The sequence below is a fragment of the Drosophila grimshawi genome, unplaced genomic scaffold (assembly GCF_018153295.1).
Source record: "Drosophila grimshawi isolate 15287-2541.00 unplaced genomic scaffold, ASM1815329v1 contig_311, whole genome shotgun sequence".
In the NCBI taxonomy this organism is placed as follows: domain Eukaryota; kingdom Metazoa; phylum Arthropoda; class Insecta; order Diptera; family Drosophilidae; genus Drosophila; species Drosophila grimshawi.
The window spans coordinates 13924277-13941282 of record NW_025063098.1 but is presented as its reverse complement, the minus strand read 5'-3'; positions in this window follow the sequence as shown (position 1 = coordinate 13941282).

The window sequence follows — 17006 nt, the reverse complement described above, 5'->3', positions numbered from 1 at the left end:
TTTGTGTTTTTAATTTGATATAGGTGAACTTAACAATATGGAAAACAATTGAACACCATATACAACATTTTGTTAAACATATTAACAGAATAAATGAACTGAAAATTAAATGAAATTCAATTAATTTAGATCCTAATTTGGTTCTCGTTTCAGTTAATTGCGATTTGTATTTCTATATATATATTATAATATATTCCTAATTGCATAGAAATACATTTGCATGAATTGAAATATATGCACGTACTCGACAGAGCTTACGCTTTAATTGACTCAGTTAGTCAACTGGGTCAGAGTATCGTAGTTTACCTGATTAAGAGAAAAATACGCTGGGGCATTAAAAATATGCGCCACAATTTATGGCTCATAGCAATCAGATGCAACAATGAAAGAGTTGCACGAAGTCAGCCATAAAACTTCACAGATTTTATAGCATCTGATTTCAGGACGCTCAGCAGAGGTTAAGCCTAAGCCAAAGATGGGTAGTAGCTCGACGGATTTTAAGCATTTCCGGCTGGAAAAAAATCCGACAACTATACTTCAACCATGCTTTTGGAAGATTTACTTTTGAAGCTATGGCATTTGCATAACTCGAACGTTTGCACTTCCTTAGTCACTACTCCTTGGGGAAAGGAGTGGCAGGCGCTGGGGGAGGTAGGGGAGGTAGGAGGCCGCATCAAAGCTGGATAACCCTTATTATTCATATATCGTATTCCATTAGCATAACAATGAAATGGAGTTGTCCAGCAGAAGGGCCGCAAAAGTCATAGGCCTTTGAAATAATATATTTGGCTATGACGCATACGACATGGTGTACCCATACATTTTATTGTTTTCACGCAGGAAGTGCGTACACATACATATAAATAAAGCATAAATAATAATGAAAGAAGACAGCAGCAGCAGCAGCAATACAAGCAAAAACAGAGAACATAAGACGCAGAACGAGACAGAGAGAGTGTGAGTGAGAGAATGGAGAATGGAAAATGGTGAACAGGGGCACACACTGACATGATAATGCATAAAAAATAAAATACATGCTTGGTCTGAATGCCGTGAAAGGGCACAAAATAGTATGCGGGTAGGTAGGCAGGCAGGCAGGCAGGCTGGCAGGCTGTAAGAGCAGGGATCAGGGGAATAGGGGTAGCGAGAGCCGACTGTATCCAAGAGAACATGAACCGAGAATTCGACTTAACGCTTCGTTGGCCAACACATCCGCCATAATTATGTGTGACGCGACAGCAGAATGGCACATTAAAAGGCCAGGATAGGGTAGAACAGGGCACAACTTACGAAACTTTGCCGGCTAGTTCAGTTCAGTTCAGTTCAGGAAAACCACAGTCGTATTTTCCTGTAGGAAATGGGCAAGCAAAGCCAAACAAATCCCAGTCGCAGACATATACACACACACACATTGAATGTGCCCGGAAACTGTTTGCAAGCGCCTTAAGGTCGCCATTTGGCCCCCGTGTGGCCTGCTTAAGATGTCAAGTGACCAGCAGCAGCATCAGCAGCAAGCATTGCCCACTCAATGGTAATTTTATGCGCACAATACGTAATTCATATGTTAATCACATTCAGGCCAGGCCAAGCAACCAACTTGCCAACAATTCAGCCAGCCAAGCTAGTTTCGAGCTGAGTTCCTAATTAATGCAAGCGACTAAATGCGCAGGTATCTTTAACTGAATCACAAAGACACACACATACATACCTACATATATGTATTCAGTACAACGTCCTTAATATTGCCGTCTTAGTGATGCTAAGCAACGCCAACGACGCTGTGGGCAGAGCCTCGTCTCAAGCAGCCGAACAACAACAAGAACAATAACATCAGCAACTATAATTTACATGCTTAGCAGACAATGCACAACTGCCAACGAAAAATGCTCAACGTAGTGGGGTTGGCGGAGGTCTTTGGCGAAAGACAGGTCTTTAACTGTTGTTGTAGCACCTTTTATACTTCTAATTAGTGCCACGTTGGTAGCTGCAACAAGAACAACAGCAACAACAGCAACAACAATGGCTGCATGCACTGCAGCTAATGTGGCTTGAATAGCTGCCTTTGTTGTGGCTGTCTTGGTGCTAGACTTCACATCAACCTCGTGCTTCAGTTACAGCGCCCCTCAACAGGAGCAGACAGACATCGGGCAGAGCAGGAAGCAGAATCCGGCGGTGCTGCGCAGCATTCTTAAGTAGTTTTGGCAATTATTTACAGCTACTTTGCCAGCGGGAGAAGCAGCAGAAGCAGCATCTCCGATCCGCTCTCGACTTAAGGTTTGCCACACGGATTATTATTATTATTATTATGCAGCAGTGTGTGCCGCGCTCTGGTCTCTATAGTTCAACTTTTTGCATAGTTTTTATGCCTTGCAACGGATTAACAACAGCGGCCAACTTTCATTTTAATTCTGCAAACTTTGTTCGACGTCGTGCAATCTCAGGTGGTAAGCGGTTTGTTGAATATGAGCATCAGTTTAAGGTTGCCTTTCGATGCTTTAATTGCTTTTAAACTACCATTCACGGCGGACAAAATCCAATAATCTTCAAGTTGTCTTCAATCATTAAGATACTTAAAAATGTAGAATACTTAGCTATTCACCCGTTTGATATAATTTTTGGAATGTTTCAATAATTAATTTGTTTTACTTCTGAACTCTACGAATTTAATATTTAAAAATGTATCCGCATTTTAATTAGTCTTATTAATCATACGTTTATCATGTACTAAAATGTTTTCACCCCCATAATGTAATAGATATAGCTATAAATTTATGTTAACTGTGCGTTATCTACAGTAAAAGCAATAAATATTAAATAAATAAACATAAATTTCATTTTAACGATAATTACACGTTTCTCTTATTTCAATATAAATCTTTCTCATACAAGAATGTAAGTCACGATTTGTTTTGTGTGCCATTTAGCAATAAGGACACAATTTTTCCATGAATATTTCACGTCATAACATTGATCAAAATCAGAAATTTTAAAATTTCAATTCCACTTTGGTTCCTACTGATAGAAGAAAAATTGGCAGCAAACTTGGAGTCTGTGTTTTTATAAATTTTCAATAATCAGTAAACAATAATGACTCAACATACATACATACGTCTGGTCAAGTTCTCCCAACTGTTTCCTGTTTGTTGCAATCGATTTCGCTACCAGATAATACTGTATACATCTTCAACAAAACGAAACAAACTCTAAATCAAACCTGTATCAAGGACCACTTTTGTATATCACCTGCTTATACATAAAGTTAGCTATGGAAAACATATAAGAACCGGGGACCAATTTGTTCTTACACTTAAATATATATTTAATTGCTTAAATATATGCACAATATAAGTGTCGCTGTAGTTGAAATGTGAGCGAAATTCTGATACGCGTCTACATTAAACTTTCAATCCACTCCCTCGATTTTAATCCAACTGAACAGAGCATAAATCGTGTCTTATGAATACTTCAAGATGCCCGCAGCTGACGCTGCTTTTAGTAGCCAGAGTTTAGAATCAGCTGACGATGTGTCGTCTGCATTATTCATTGGACAAGTTGTAAGTCATGGCTCAAGTTTCTCTAAATCAAATTAAGTTTACAAAATATTTTACAAACTTTGCTCTAGCGGAGCTCAATTAAAAATTATCCAATCCCCCATCCACTGTCCCCTGCCAGCTGTCCGGGGACATGCCCCCTCCGGAATGCGAAGTAATTTCCGCAACAAAAACTTTCTGGTCAACAACAAACTGTGGAATGAGTGCCATCCGCATTGGCGGAGTCTCAAACTGTGCACCAAAGCGCATTAAAATTAGTAACAAGCACTACTCATTTGTGTCAACTTTTCATGTCATTATGCACTTTGAGCAAATATTGTTGGACTGAGGTAAAAGTTTTCGTTCCGCTCTCTCACATGTGATTAGCCTGCCAGAGCATATCCTTAAGCAAAAATGTTGCAGCAGGCAAATTCATTTGCGGATATCCTATATGAGCCACAGATTCAGAGACCAACAACTTCGGCTGCAACTTCGTTCCAATGGCCAACTATCAACTGGTAAATGGGCGAAGTCATTCCAAAGCCAAACAACAGTGACAACTAAGCGGGGCGGCCAACTGCCGGCATCTGGCCATGGCTAAGACAAATTTCTACGATTTCAGTAATTAATTTGCCATTTCAAAGTTTGCCAGTCATATCGAGACAGTTATCCTTTTGGATACTGCTTCTGTTGCCCATCATGATCATGGTCTGTGCCCCTGTTTCTAATTAATTGGCCGGCCGGACGACTAAATAAGCCAACGCATATGGCCAACACATATGTACGTATATATGTATGTATGTATGTCTTCTCATGTAAAATGTTGGTTTGCGGCAAAGTTCTCTGGGTTTTTGCACAATTAGCTGGCGCTCGTTCGTAGCAAAATTTGGTTTTGGTGGCATTTTTTTTAATCGATGACTCAAAACCTCACATTCAGGCACCAGGCATTCATTAAACTCATTGACGCTGACTTTTATTTGGACATTTGTTGGCCACCATAAAGTGAAGGTAATTAATTACAGCCTGACATGCAAAACTGTCAAAATGTGGCTATAAATTTTGAATTGAGGTGAACTCGTTGTGGGCCATATTTAAATACAAGCAGCAAAACAGTTGGCCTAATCCATTTTCAATTAAAGCTGAGGCTGCTGCTTATGAAGTCATCCCACATCCAGAGAGAAGCCTTTCGTTGGATGCGGTCGGTCTGCCTGTCGGTAATTACAAGAAATGCGCAAACGACTCGCAATTAAATCGAACACAAAACATTTTGAGAGGCATGGGGCATGTGTCCCATTATGTGCCCCAATTTAGCGCAAATAGCGTTGAACGTCGAAACGGGTTTTGTCTTTTTTCCCTTTTCTTTTTGTCAATATTGCGCCAATTTGGTGGTACCTTTGTCAGGCAAACTGGTGATTAATTAGGAACTGAAGTGACTGCAACTAAAGTTAAATAGATATTGTGAAATAATTTGAATGTGCGAGTAGCAAGCAAATCAAACGAACGAATGAGCGAACGATTCAACGCAGTTCCACAATCAAAATCAATGAATAAATGAGTGCCAAGAGCGCATGCAGTCGCAGCTGAACGTGAATTCCAATGCAAAAACTTTTCGACGTCGATTTTAATGAAATTTCAACAAAATGTTACAAACGTGGCCAACAAGGAGTGTCTTCTAGAGGGGCCGGAAAAGAGAGAGACAGAGAGAGAGAGAGAGAGAGTGAGAATGAGAATGACATAGAGAGAATGAAAGAGACCGAGACAGCTAGTTCAGGCGAAAAGCAAAAATTGCAATTAAAATTACCAGGCGAAGGCCAACGGATACACGGACAGAGGGACAGACGGACGAGCAGGCTGATAAAAAGAGTGGGAAGGACGATGGGCAAGGAGTAGACAGAGGAGCGCCTTCAAATAAATTATAATTTTCGCAATGGTGAAGCGCTAACAAAATACAACACGAATGCCCCAAGCAAAAGCGCAATGAGAGCGAAGCGTAATTAAAAAAAAAAATGGCAAATGCTCAATAAAAACGGATCCAAGGTCAACCAATCATCTAGCTAATGGATCGCTGGAAGCCGGGAAGGTTCAAGCAAACATCCAGTTGAGAATTCAAATAACATCAACGCCATTTTTGTAGTCAAACAGCATTTGCACTTGTAGCTAAGCATATTAAATATTAAACAACACACAAGTGCTTAACAAGCGCGCGCAAATAAAAAATTAATTTCGAACGGCAACTTTCAGCGAGCCAGGTAGCCGAAGTGCCGTTGCTTCTTCAGATAACAGGACAGCCAACGCACCAAGTTGATGCCAACGGGTGCTTTGTGCACAAGCCACCAGCCAAAAGACACCAGCGTGCGCAGCAGAGCTGGGACAATACACGAATACCCTCTAATGGCAGCTACAACACATCAAGTGTTGCAACAGGTGAGCATTGCCACTTTGAGTGTTAATGACGTATTTTGTTTTTTTTTGCAACCGATTGTTATTCTAAATAATTCCCTGAAAGTTTTTATCTGTATATAAATATATATTTTATTTTTTTTGATATACTCGTATGCAACTTTGATGTGTTAACAGGATATTTAATTAGCTGAGCATACCCTCTAGCTGTATGATAAGTAGTAGTAGTACTGTTAATATTATTTGCAGCAAACAAAAGCTGCCTGGTGCTTTGGCAGCGGGCTTCGCTGAGCAAAAATCAACTTCTGCAGCTGACTTTTTGAACAAAAGTTTTGCTTAGTGCTTGTAAGCGTGGTCGAGCGCCAGTTACACAGAATGAGGGTAAGTTGGGTTGGCGAGTAAGAGTTGCTGCTAAGCATTGGCTGCAAATCTTAAGTGAAAATAAATAATTTACACCTGCAGCTATCTTAGGGGCGGCAGCCAGCTGCGTTGTGAGCTGCACGAAGCAACACACTCATACACATACCAATATTTACGTAAATTACCAAGCTGAGGTGAAAAGTTTCAGATTCGTCTCTTTTTTTTTTTTTCCAAAATTTGTGGTTTAAACTTTAAGGCAATGCCGAGAGGAACAACAAACTCTGACCTGGACGCAGAGGTGGCCCAATTGAGCCAAAAGAAGGGGCGATGGCAAGTGGAAATGCTTGCAGCGTGCCAAACAACGCTCGAAGCCAAAAAGTTTTATTTTCTAAGAAATTAAGACTTAATTGGTAAAAGCAGCAACAACATCAACAACAACAACACAATGAAAACGACAGCGAGGACAACAGCCCTTAGCCGTACGGCGGGTTGGAAAAACCAACATCAATGAAAAGTTTAAGCAAAACAATAGAAAACAAGTAAACAAAGCCGATGAATGTTGCTGAGTGCTCTCAAGTAGCTGAAAAGACAGCAGCGATGGCAAAACAGGCCCCGGCTCTAAGGTGGCTGAATACGCCTCGATTCGAACTAGATGCTGGGTTTTATTACACATACGCCATGTTAGACAACAATATTGATAACCCACACTTTCACAATTCAAAAATGAAAAGAAAAACAGATATTGTCTAGTGACAAAGGCTACCATTTGGATACCCTGTTTTAATGAGATATCTGTCCTTAATACAAATACCTACAACTAATACTCAGAATGTAGTTACATGAAAAAGATGTCTGGTTTTTGGAGTCTATAAAGTAAAATATTTATTAACTGGGCTGCTTATACTCATCATGGATATATATATATATATATAAGTAAATACATATTTTATTGTATATATATATATTTATATAAATAAATATCTCAAAATTTTGCACAACATGACTATGCCCCAAACGCGTAGAGACTATTAAAAGCAAATGTCATAAGGACGACTGACTTGACAGCCTAAAGACTGTCATTCATTCAGACAGATAGACAGAGAGTCATCCATTTGGGGCATTAGACATAATCTTAATTAAAATACATACAAAAGTCCTGAGACAAACCATGCCACGCTCCAAAAATAAATAAGAATTGTTTAAATTATTCAATAACAAAAGCCAATGCACAATGGCCAAAAGCAGTCACTTAAGCAGCTCGCTCTGCGAGCGCAGCCAGCAGAACGGTTTATCAGCTGGCTCAAAAAGTTTTAATAGGTTACGGGGCCTTATCGAGTGGAGACAAATGAAAGCATGCCTTACAGGCGCGAGATTAGCAACCATAACAATAATAATAAAAAACACGCATTAACAATATCGTGAATGACAAACATAAGTAATGTTTGCATTGGAATAACAACATATGTCTGTGTACATAATAAAGTCAAATGGCCAATTTCAAATTGGGTACAAAGTGTTATTATCGAATTGAAGCAATGATATAACAGGTAAGTATTTGCCACCTGCACTGAAACAAAATGTAGTAAAATCGAATAGGATTTTATATTACTTTCATCAAGAATTAGATTAATGACAAATAATAAATAAATAATAATAATGCTTTAAATATGATAGCCGTGTCTCGCCAGAAAAATAACTCCCATTATTATGTATATGATTCAAAATATGTCTGCAGCAGAAATTCGAATAAACAACGCTATCAGCGAATTAAGTTGGCTCAAAGTAAATGAGAAATTCAGTTTAGGTATAATGAATGTATTCAGATATACTCAAAATAACTTAAAATCAGATTCAAGCACTTTTCTGAAATTACCTTTAATGTATTCTAAGGACTAAAAGAATTTAACTAACTTTCATAAAGACAATAAGTCTGGAATTAAAAATAGCGTCCAAATTATGAAATATAAATGATTAATTTTTGTGTGTCTGCATTTTAATTAGGCATCGTCCAATTGTGATGCGATGCAGACAAACTTACAGAAACATTTGACGGAGCCACTCTCATTCTCATTTGGTGTAATTAGAAACACAGCCATAATGTGGTTTTCTTTATTTATGATGCGCATAAAATGCGTATTGCGGGCCAAAAGTAAGTAATAATTGCCAGCATTTGCCATATTTCACAGGCAAATAAACCAGTCGTGTTCGAGGCGAGCGACATCAAGGTTAATGCCATTTAACAATTACATAACTGAGTGAATTGACGTCAGGCACAAATGTTGAACGAAGAACGGCTGTATCTTGGATGGGCAGTAAGAATTGGCAAGTCGATGCCAATTCATATCAAATTTGGCGTCAATATCAATTACGAGGCCGATTGCACAAGTCTTGAGCTGTCCGGAAATGAAAGCATTTTGTCAGCATTTTGGCAACGCCAACCAATAATAATTGCAAAAACTAGCAACATGACGACGATTTCGATGGGACAACGACAAAGACGACGACGGCGATGATGATGGCCATTAGAGAGCCTTGGAAATTTATCTGCGTTCAATTAAAAACTTTTCAAATTTCAATTAAATGTGGAAATTGGCATATTTAGGCGCATGACAAACGAACCAAGCGACCGTTTACAACCACCATTCAACATTTTCCAACACGGCTGCCAAATTGCGCAGCCATAACTAAGCCTCGGGATTATTTTGTCAATTTCAAATGTCCTGCCATTTACAGCATTTTAATTTGACCCCGACTGCGGAGGGGAGAACGGGAGGCAGCCCGGTTGGGAGTTGGGCTCTTTGTTATGTTCGGCTTGTTGTAGAAATGTTTATGAAGCAATTAGGCTCGGAGCTGTGAGAGAACAATGCGACCAAATGGCTGCAATGGAAATTTTAAAGACTCTTGTCATGCTGCTGCCAAAACACCTACCACCAGCATTGCGAAAGAGTTTATTGCCATTTCTGGGCTTTAACTTTAACACGCCGGCTCATCGTGACAACAGAAAGATTAAAATCTTGTTACGCCTTCGCCCGATTTGGGCGCTCTTTTGTTTGTTTGAGACAATGCCAGGCAGCAGCACACAAAATCATGATGTTGCCTTTTGCTTTAGCTTCAGCTTTTGCTTTTACTCTTAGCCAACGTTTCCTTCATTTCATTTGACCAAAAGTCAGCTAGTCATGTTATTGTTTTGCTTTTGTTTAGCAGACTAAGTTGGTTCATTACACTCGTTTATTTCAGTGTTGGTCGCCAAAAATATTTTTTTGTTCTTCCTAACACATGTTGCTAAGCACAAAACTTTTGCATTCTCAGGCCAAGAATTGTTGTTGCTGCTGCTGTTTTATTTTTTCTTTTTTTGTCTCAAGTTGCACCTACCTTGGCGCGCATTTGGGCAAGCACGTGGACAATGTCGCCATGCTGACACGCATACATTAGACTGGTGCAGCCCTCGGCGAGACGAGTTTTTATTGTCACGTCCACCCCATTCGCATTCCGAGGTGTCTCCGCATCCGTTATCGTTCTCATATTTGTTGTTGTCACTGTGGTTGTTGTTGTTGTTGCCCTTCTTGCAGCAGCTGCCTTTCGCATCGTTGTCCTCGTCTCCATGGCAGGCATTGCACGTGCTCGTCCTGGCAACGGACTCTCAAATTGCAGCTGTTTCTTGCCAGCCAACTGTTCCGTTGTGACCTTTAACCGTTGAGGTTTGGCTGGTGGCACCACTTCCACTTTCGGCGGCTGCTGCATAATACAGAAGTTATTTGCCACACTCGGTCAATGGCTGATGCTGCTGTTTGTATTTATTACGTTTTTTGCTTTTTTTAAGATGCATTTTTGTAAGTTTCGTAAAACACTAAAGATTTTGCTTCTTTCTTTTTTAATTCGTACTCTATCTCATACTCTTCTAGTACATCATCCTGCTGTCTATGTATAATTAAAGACTAATTTGTTTGCTCGCGAAATCCTTGCCACATGCGGGCACTCTTCACAGTTGCTGGCTGCGGTTAATGGTGACAGTTTTGCTTCTCACACAAAGTAAACACATTCGGAGCTTTCGAGCGTTAACGGAAGTGGCTGTCGCTATATTTGAATGTGTGTGCACAGTATACACACATGTCTGTGTTAATGTGTGTGTGTGTGTGAGTGTGTGTGTGCTCTAATGCGGCAACTGCTTTCGCTTGAACGCCTTTAAATTTTCAACAGCCTGCGACATGCGGTAAGGCGAACGTGAATCGACGCGAATCATCGCAACCAAAAACAGCAGCAGCAGCATCAGCAGCAGCCGCCGCGTCCTTTTCAATAATTAATTTCAGTTTTTATCAAAGCACTAGCACATGCACACACACACATACACACACACACACAGCCACATGCACACACCCGCTGACATATGTGAACTCAGCCTGACTGGGGAATTAGACGACGCTTTGCCAACTGCCAAATAGACAACGACAGCGACAGCAAATTCCCTCAACCCCAACATCAAACCCCCTACTCAATTCTCACCCCACGGTGACGCGCACAGAAGTGTGGTATGAAAAATGTAATGTGCTTACATTTGATTTAAATTCCCTGCCCGGCTGATATCAAAGCGAAATTCGTTGTTAAATCGCGTGGCAAATAGTTTTCCAAAATATTGACTACATCGAGTAGAAAATTTTTGTTGAATTTTCGTCTATTTTTGGCCAATAATCATGATGAAATTATGACAATGCGGAAAATTCAGCATGATAGGTGCTTAACAGAAAAACTGCGCTCGCTGATAATAATGATAATAATAATATTGATGTGGATGATGATGACGATGACGATGATAATGATACAGATGATGATGAACAGCAGCTGCTTTGCTATTTATAAAGCGATAAACGGTGAAAGCTGCGCAAACCTATCGGTTGATTGAAAACCCAAATGGAATTAAATAAATACGAGTACGACGAGCATGGAGATATAGCTGCTGATGATGGCATCGCATCGTCTGGTATTGGGAATGCAGACTGGATGATGGGGAATGGTGATGTGGAGTGGGAAATGGGAATGGGAATGGGAATGGCGATTGCCACGCATCGCATTAAATTTTGAGAGCACGTAAATCGCAGGAAGCGTTTGTGACTGCGGCATCGCTGCAGCTGCTGCTGTCTCAGTTTGTTTGCTGCTTTGCGGCTGCTTTTTGTGCGGGCCGCAGCAGATTTACATTTCATTTGCAGGCAATGAAGTTCGAGGCGCCGGGTAATCGATGCTGCTGCTGCTGTCGAGTCGCCACTTGATGATGATTTTGGCAAGGTTTACGAGGCGTTGAGAGCATCGTTGGCATCGTTCGAATTGCTAGCGTCTTCTACAGGCGTTTCGCTTTTAATAAATTAATAAAAGAAAAGCCCAAGTCGCAATAAAATTTCCTTGCTGGGTTGTTGTGGAAAAACAGCTTAAGGCACTCTGGCAGCCAGCTCAAATTGTGAATGCAAAGAGTTTGTGGCTCATTAACTGACAGTCAGATTGAATTAAATTCAACGAAAATCGAATAGAGTTGAAATGAAACCAAGTTGATCGAGTTATATTGAAGAACAACAACGTTTGTTATGGAGCTTTTAAACTTGAGGAACTACCCACACAATGTGAAATAACAAATGCAAATTTAGAACATACTAGTGAACAAAGTTTTTTGAAAAATAGATTGAAATATTATTCAACGAAGAAAAAAATCTATATTTTGTTTAAAAATGAATTTTAATCGCAGACAACTTCTCATACGCTTTCTTTAAGTCTTCGAACAACTTTTCTTATTTCTCTGCACAACATGAAAACACATAAAATTTACTTATTGTTTGTCCTAGTTCTGATTATTTATAATTTATGAAAATGAATATGCTTTTCTGCCTCGCACATTTCGTCGCTTAATTATAGTACGTATACACATGCATAATGAAAATCAACCAGCCAACCGCCAAAGACGGCTTTAATTTGTCAAAATGTCATAAATCACGAATCCAATATATTTTCAACTTATCAACTTGAAGCGAATTATTAACGAGTGTTTCGTAATTATGAAATAGCATGTTACTTATATTTCAATAAGTACACATAATATGTCAAAGCGAGTTGGCTGTTAAGAGACACTCCAAACACCAATATACTCAAGAAGATGTGAAGCATGCTTTTGCGTATACAGCTGCATAATACGCATACGCAGTGTATGCCAACTAAAATATAATTTAATTTCTACCTTGACCTCCATATTTCAGCTTTCTCTCTCTCTCTCTCTCTCTCTCTCTCTCTCTCTAGCTCTGGCTGTGTATATGTGCGTCATAATCGTTAACCAGTTTTATGGTGTTTCCATAATTATTCTATTAATAAGTACCAAAACATTTGTCGTGCACGCAAAGCTATTGCTGCTGTTACTGCTCTTCTATTATTGCTACTGTGGTTGTTGTTGTTGCTACTGCGGCTTCGGCTGTTTATAAGTGATTAAACGTAGTCCACGTTGGTAAACTGAAATGTGCCTTAGGAGCTGCCTCTCTGACCATATAAATGTGTACATTTTGTGTGGGTGTGCGGTGTGTGGTGTGTGTGTGTGTGCTTGCGTACACATGTTAGTGATTGTGTGGCAAGCGCCCAAACTATTCAAGTGTATGTGTCTATGGGCGTGTTGTGTGCCCATGTGTGTGTGTGTGTGTGTGTGTGTTGTGTATGCAGTACAGAACTGGACATGGTGCTGTTAAACGCAAACTCATCCGCAAATAAACATTTTAGCAAATTTACTGCCAACTGACAGCTGTCAGCTTTATAACCACCATCAAACAATGGCAGCAGCAGCGACTTGAAGAACAGCAACAACAATAACAACAACACCAAAAGCAACAACAACAGCAACGATAGCAACTCTAATAACCAACAGAGCAAGGACTCTGGCAAAAGGTGTGCACAGACCACAGACCTGTTTACAGAGGGGTGACGGCAGGAGACAAATAGGCAGCGACAACTAAATACATACTGACACACACCACCATACACACACATGGCAAGCTGAAGTGGCCAACCACACATACACACACATACATACACCAATAGTCAGAGAGCGACTGAGCAGCCAGGCCGTTTTACCCACTTAACACTTCATTGAAAAACCACTCAAAAAGCCACTTTTGCAACGAGAGTGCCAAAACCCTAAGAGGGGAATGAGGTATATGCTATGTACACACACACACACACACACACACTCGGGTACAGTACTGTCTAAGTAAACTGATTTGTCTGGGCAGCTTGTTTGCGATTTGTTTGGCATCGCTTGTGCCCCGCTCATTTTCGGAATTGCTGTAAATCCTTTTAAAAGCCCTCCTTTGATTTTATCGTCGAGAGTCTCTGGGCAGAAAATACCTGGCTAATTATGTCAGCAACAGTTCTGTCAGCTGCTGCATCTAATGAAAATTTAATGCATCCAAAGGTGGTCACTGTCAAAGACATTCTGTGCGTATCACAAAATGTCAACAGCTGATTTTAAGGTTGCACAAAGGCTTCTAAAATACCGCCAGCTTCAGAGGTTGCTTGGTTTTGCCTTTGACTGCATTTGTAATACACAAATTGTTGACATTTTCGCTTCGTACTGAAAGTTTTTCCTCTTCTTTTATTTGTATGCGCTGACATTTTTGCTGCGGTGCGTTTGTATTTCATTTTGTTGAGTTGAGCTCAGTTTGGCTTACAACTTTCAAGTGCAGCATTTTTCTATATTTATTTATTTTTTTTACCACTGACCCCACGCACTTTTGCACCATGACTTTCACATTTTCACGTTTTTGTTTATTAGTTTATAGTAGTTTTTTTTTTGTTTTTTTTTTTTTTGTTTGGACAATAAGCCTTTTAGCTGGCCAGGCACTGTTGGAATCTATCGCACAACTGCCTGTTCATGCATTTATGTGCTCTGCTGGCCTGTCTTCTTTCTCTCTCTCTCTCTCGCACTCTGTAGGTGTATTCTGTGTGTATTTGAAGGGTGTGCGTTTTTGGTGCATGCTCCGTGTTATTGTGTTGGCCACCCAAGTTGTCATGGTGATGAGGTGGCCACTGAGCCTAGTGGCGATTCCTAAGCCCAAATACAGACTAACACCCAAACAGACACTCAGAAAAAAATTGGTTTTAAAATTTACGATATTGCCAAGCACATCACCACTTATTTTGCGATATTTGTTTCTTGCTTTTCAGAAATATATTTCTAAAAGTAGAAAAATAAGTTGTATGCCATAATTGACAAATTCAACAAATTGGTGATCTGTTTTTTAGAAATATATTCGTCAAATGTTATACCGTAAAAAAATGTTTGGCTTGTCTATTAAGAGAAAGGGTTGCTACTTTGAACAAATTTTATTTTGTAAATTTTGAATGTGCTTGTAGAAAATATACAAATGTTTGATTTATATTTTAAGATTTCAGGCGGAGTTGTTTTTTCTAAGTGTACACACACATGCCCACTCGCGCTTGCACACTGCTAGCCCTTTTGAGTGCCTGAAAGCCCACATCAGCGCTGCAGAGAATTAAGTTAACTTTGTTCGGCGGCCTTAATTGGGTTAAATATTGTGATTTTTATTGACTTTAGCAGGCGTAATCATGGCTTACCTATAGCTGATATATACGCTCGTTTTATTCTCGCAACTTGCATTGCTCACGTAAATTGAAATAGCAAAACTGCCAAGTTCATGAAATGCTCCATGCTCACAGTAGCAAAAGAAAAAACGAAACGATTTAACAGCTGACACTGATGCTAAGCGTTTAAATTTCAATTAAGCCAAAAGCCAGTGAGTGAGTCCACCACATACACATACATACATATTTGTAGCCGTTACAGCTCATAAATTCCTTAACTTGTGTCAGGATGTGTTAGCTGCGCCGACATTTTGCTACCCCCCAGAATGCCGAAAAGTTTCTCACTGTGGCATGTCAAGAGCAGCGAGGACAACAACGACAGCAACAACAACGACAGCAACACCAGCAACAGCTACACTCATCGTCAGTCCGATGGTAAGGCGTCCAGTCGGTTAAGTGCTCCAGATATAAACTGCAGCTGGGGCTTGTAGCAGCTCGGTTCAGAAGCGGGATTTAAATTTGAGTAGCTGTTGCGGCAGCTTGGAAATTCTTTTAATTAAAGTGGCAGCAGTCGAGTGATGACTGGGCGAGTCATATGTTGACCATGCTGCCTGTGCCACCCAGCCTGGCTGCCGCCACCTGCATTGCTCTTACTTATCGGTTATGCCACATATGCGTGCAACGGCTTATGCAGTTGTGCATGTGAACTTGGCAGTTGTTTGCAATAGGCGCTTGTACTTGTTGATGTAGTTGTTGCTGCTGTTGCCTCTGTTGCAAGTTGCAAGTTGCTCCATTTACATGCCACAAGCCACCCGCATTGCAATAGATTTATATGTGTGTGGGTGTCGTGTGTGTGTGCGTGTGTGTGTGTGTTTGTTCCTTTGTTTGTTTGCCACCCACATTCTCGCCATGGCAGTTTTAGCCTGTCAGCTTGTCAGTTGTTGCCCCATAAAGCTGGTGATGACAGTGTGGCATGGGGCCAGTACCAGCAATAACGGCACTTAAAAAGCAACCTGACAGGTGCACGCGTCACTTCGTTTTTGTTGAGCTAGTTCGCCTGCCTGTCTCGTTCCGTCTCCCCTCTGTCTCTGTCTAGCTATCAGCTACTTTGCAGCCCGTCGAGTGGCTTTGATATGCCCCATAAATGAAACAAACGCTACAACTATAACAGTTGTTAATTTTATAGCGCTTTCTGGGCTGGGGTTAAGCTGCAATTCCCAGTCTTAACGTCATGCGGCTTACGTTCTGTGGCTTGCCAATTAACGTTTCAACCATCTTACTCGAACTGACAGTTCGCCCGTTGCCAAGTCAACTCATTTACCAATCAGTTTAGACATGCATGCGTATATTTGCTGTGTATGTATGCATCAATTGTAATTTGAACAAGTGAAGTAATTATAAAGCTCATTAGTTGAACAAGAGCTGCCATTTGGTTATTGCATTGAACGCTTCCTCCTCCACTCCACGATGTAAGCTTATCCAGCTCTGTTCATAAGGCACTTAATTGAAACAGCTCAGCGTCCAAAATGCAACGCAGAGCAGCTTAAAGATTAATTATCCCCGACACACTCACAAATGATAAATGTGTATCCATAGCTATTTGTATCACTAAACAAACATAGATTGCGTGTCGATGCTGCAAATCCCAATACAATTGCAAGCCAAGTGTTGATTTCACTTAATTGCCGTCACCGTTTAAATTACGCAATTATACCAGCTGACCTAAACTACAGAGCAGAGCACTCGCCAAATGCTCAACCCCTGTCAATTGCCGTCTTCAGTTTTTATCGCCACCCCAGTCGTTAACGAACTGCATAATTAATTAGCACTTTCGCCAATGGCAACCAACCAACTGAGTGCACAGCAGCTCGTCGCCAATGCAGATTAATATTAATGTGATTAAAACTCTCGGAAGAATTTCGCTGACGTAAGCCGCAGAAAATGGCCTCGAGGTTGGTTGACTTTGTGTCATTAACTTTAAGGTGCACCTGCAAATTTGATGTTTCAAAGCGGTTAAGGATTATAACACACACACACACACACACACACACACTACACACACATGTACACGCACACACACGGTTTATAGTGCGTAACGCCATCAAAAATTGTTAAGAGAATTGAAAGGCTTTTAGCTGAAGTGCGCGGCGAGCT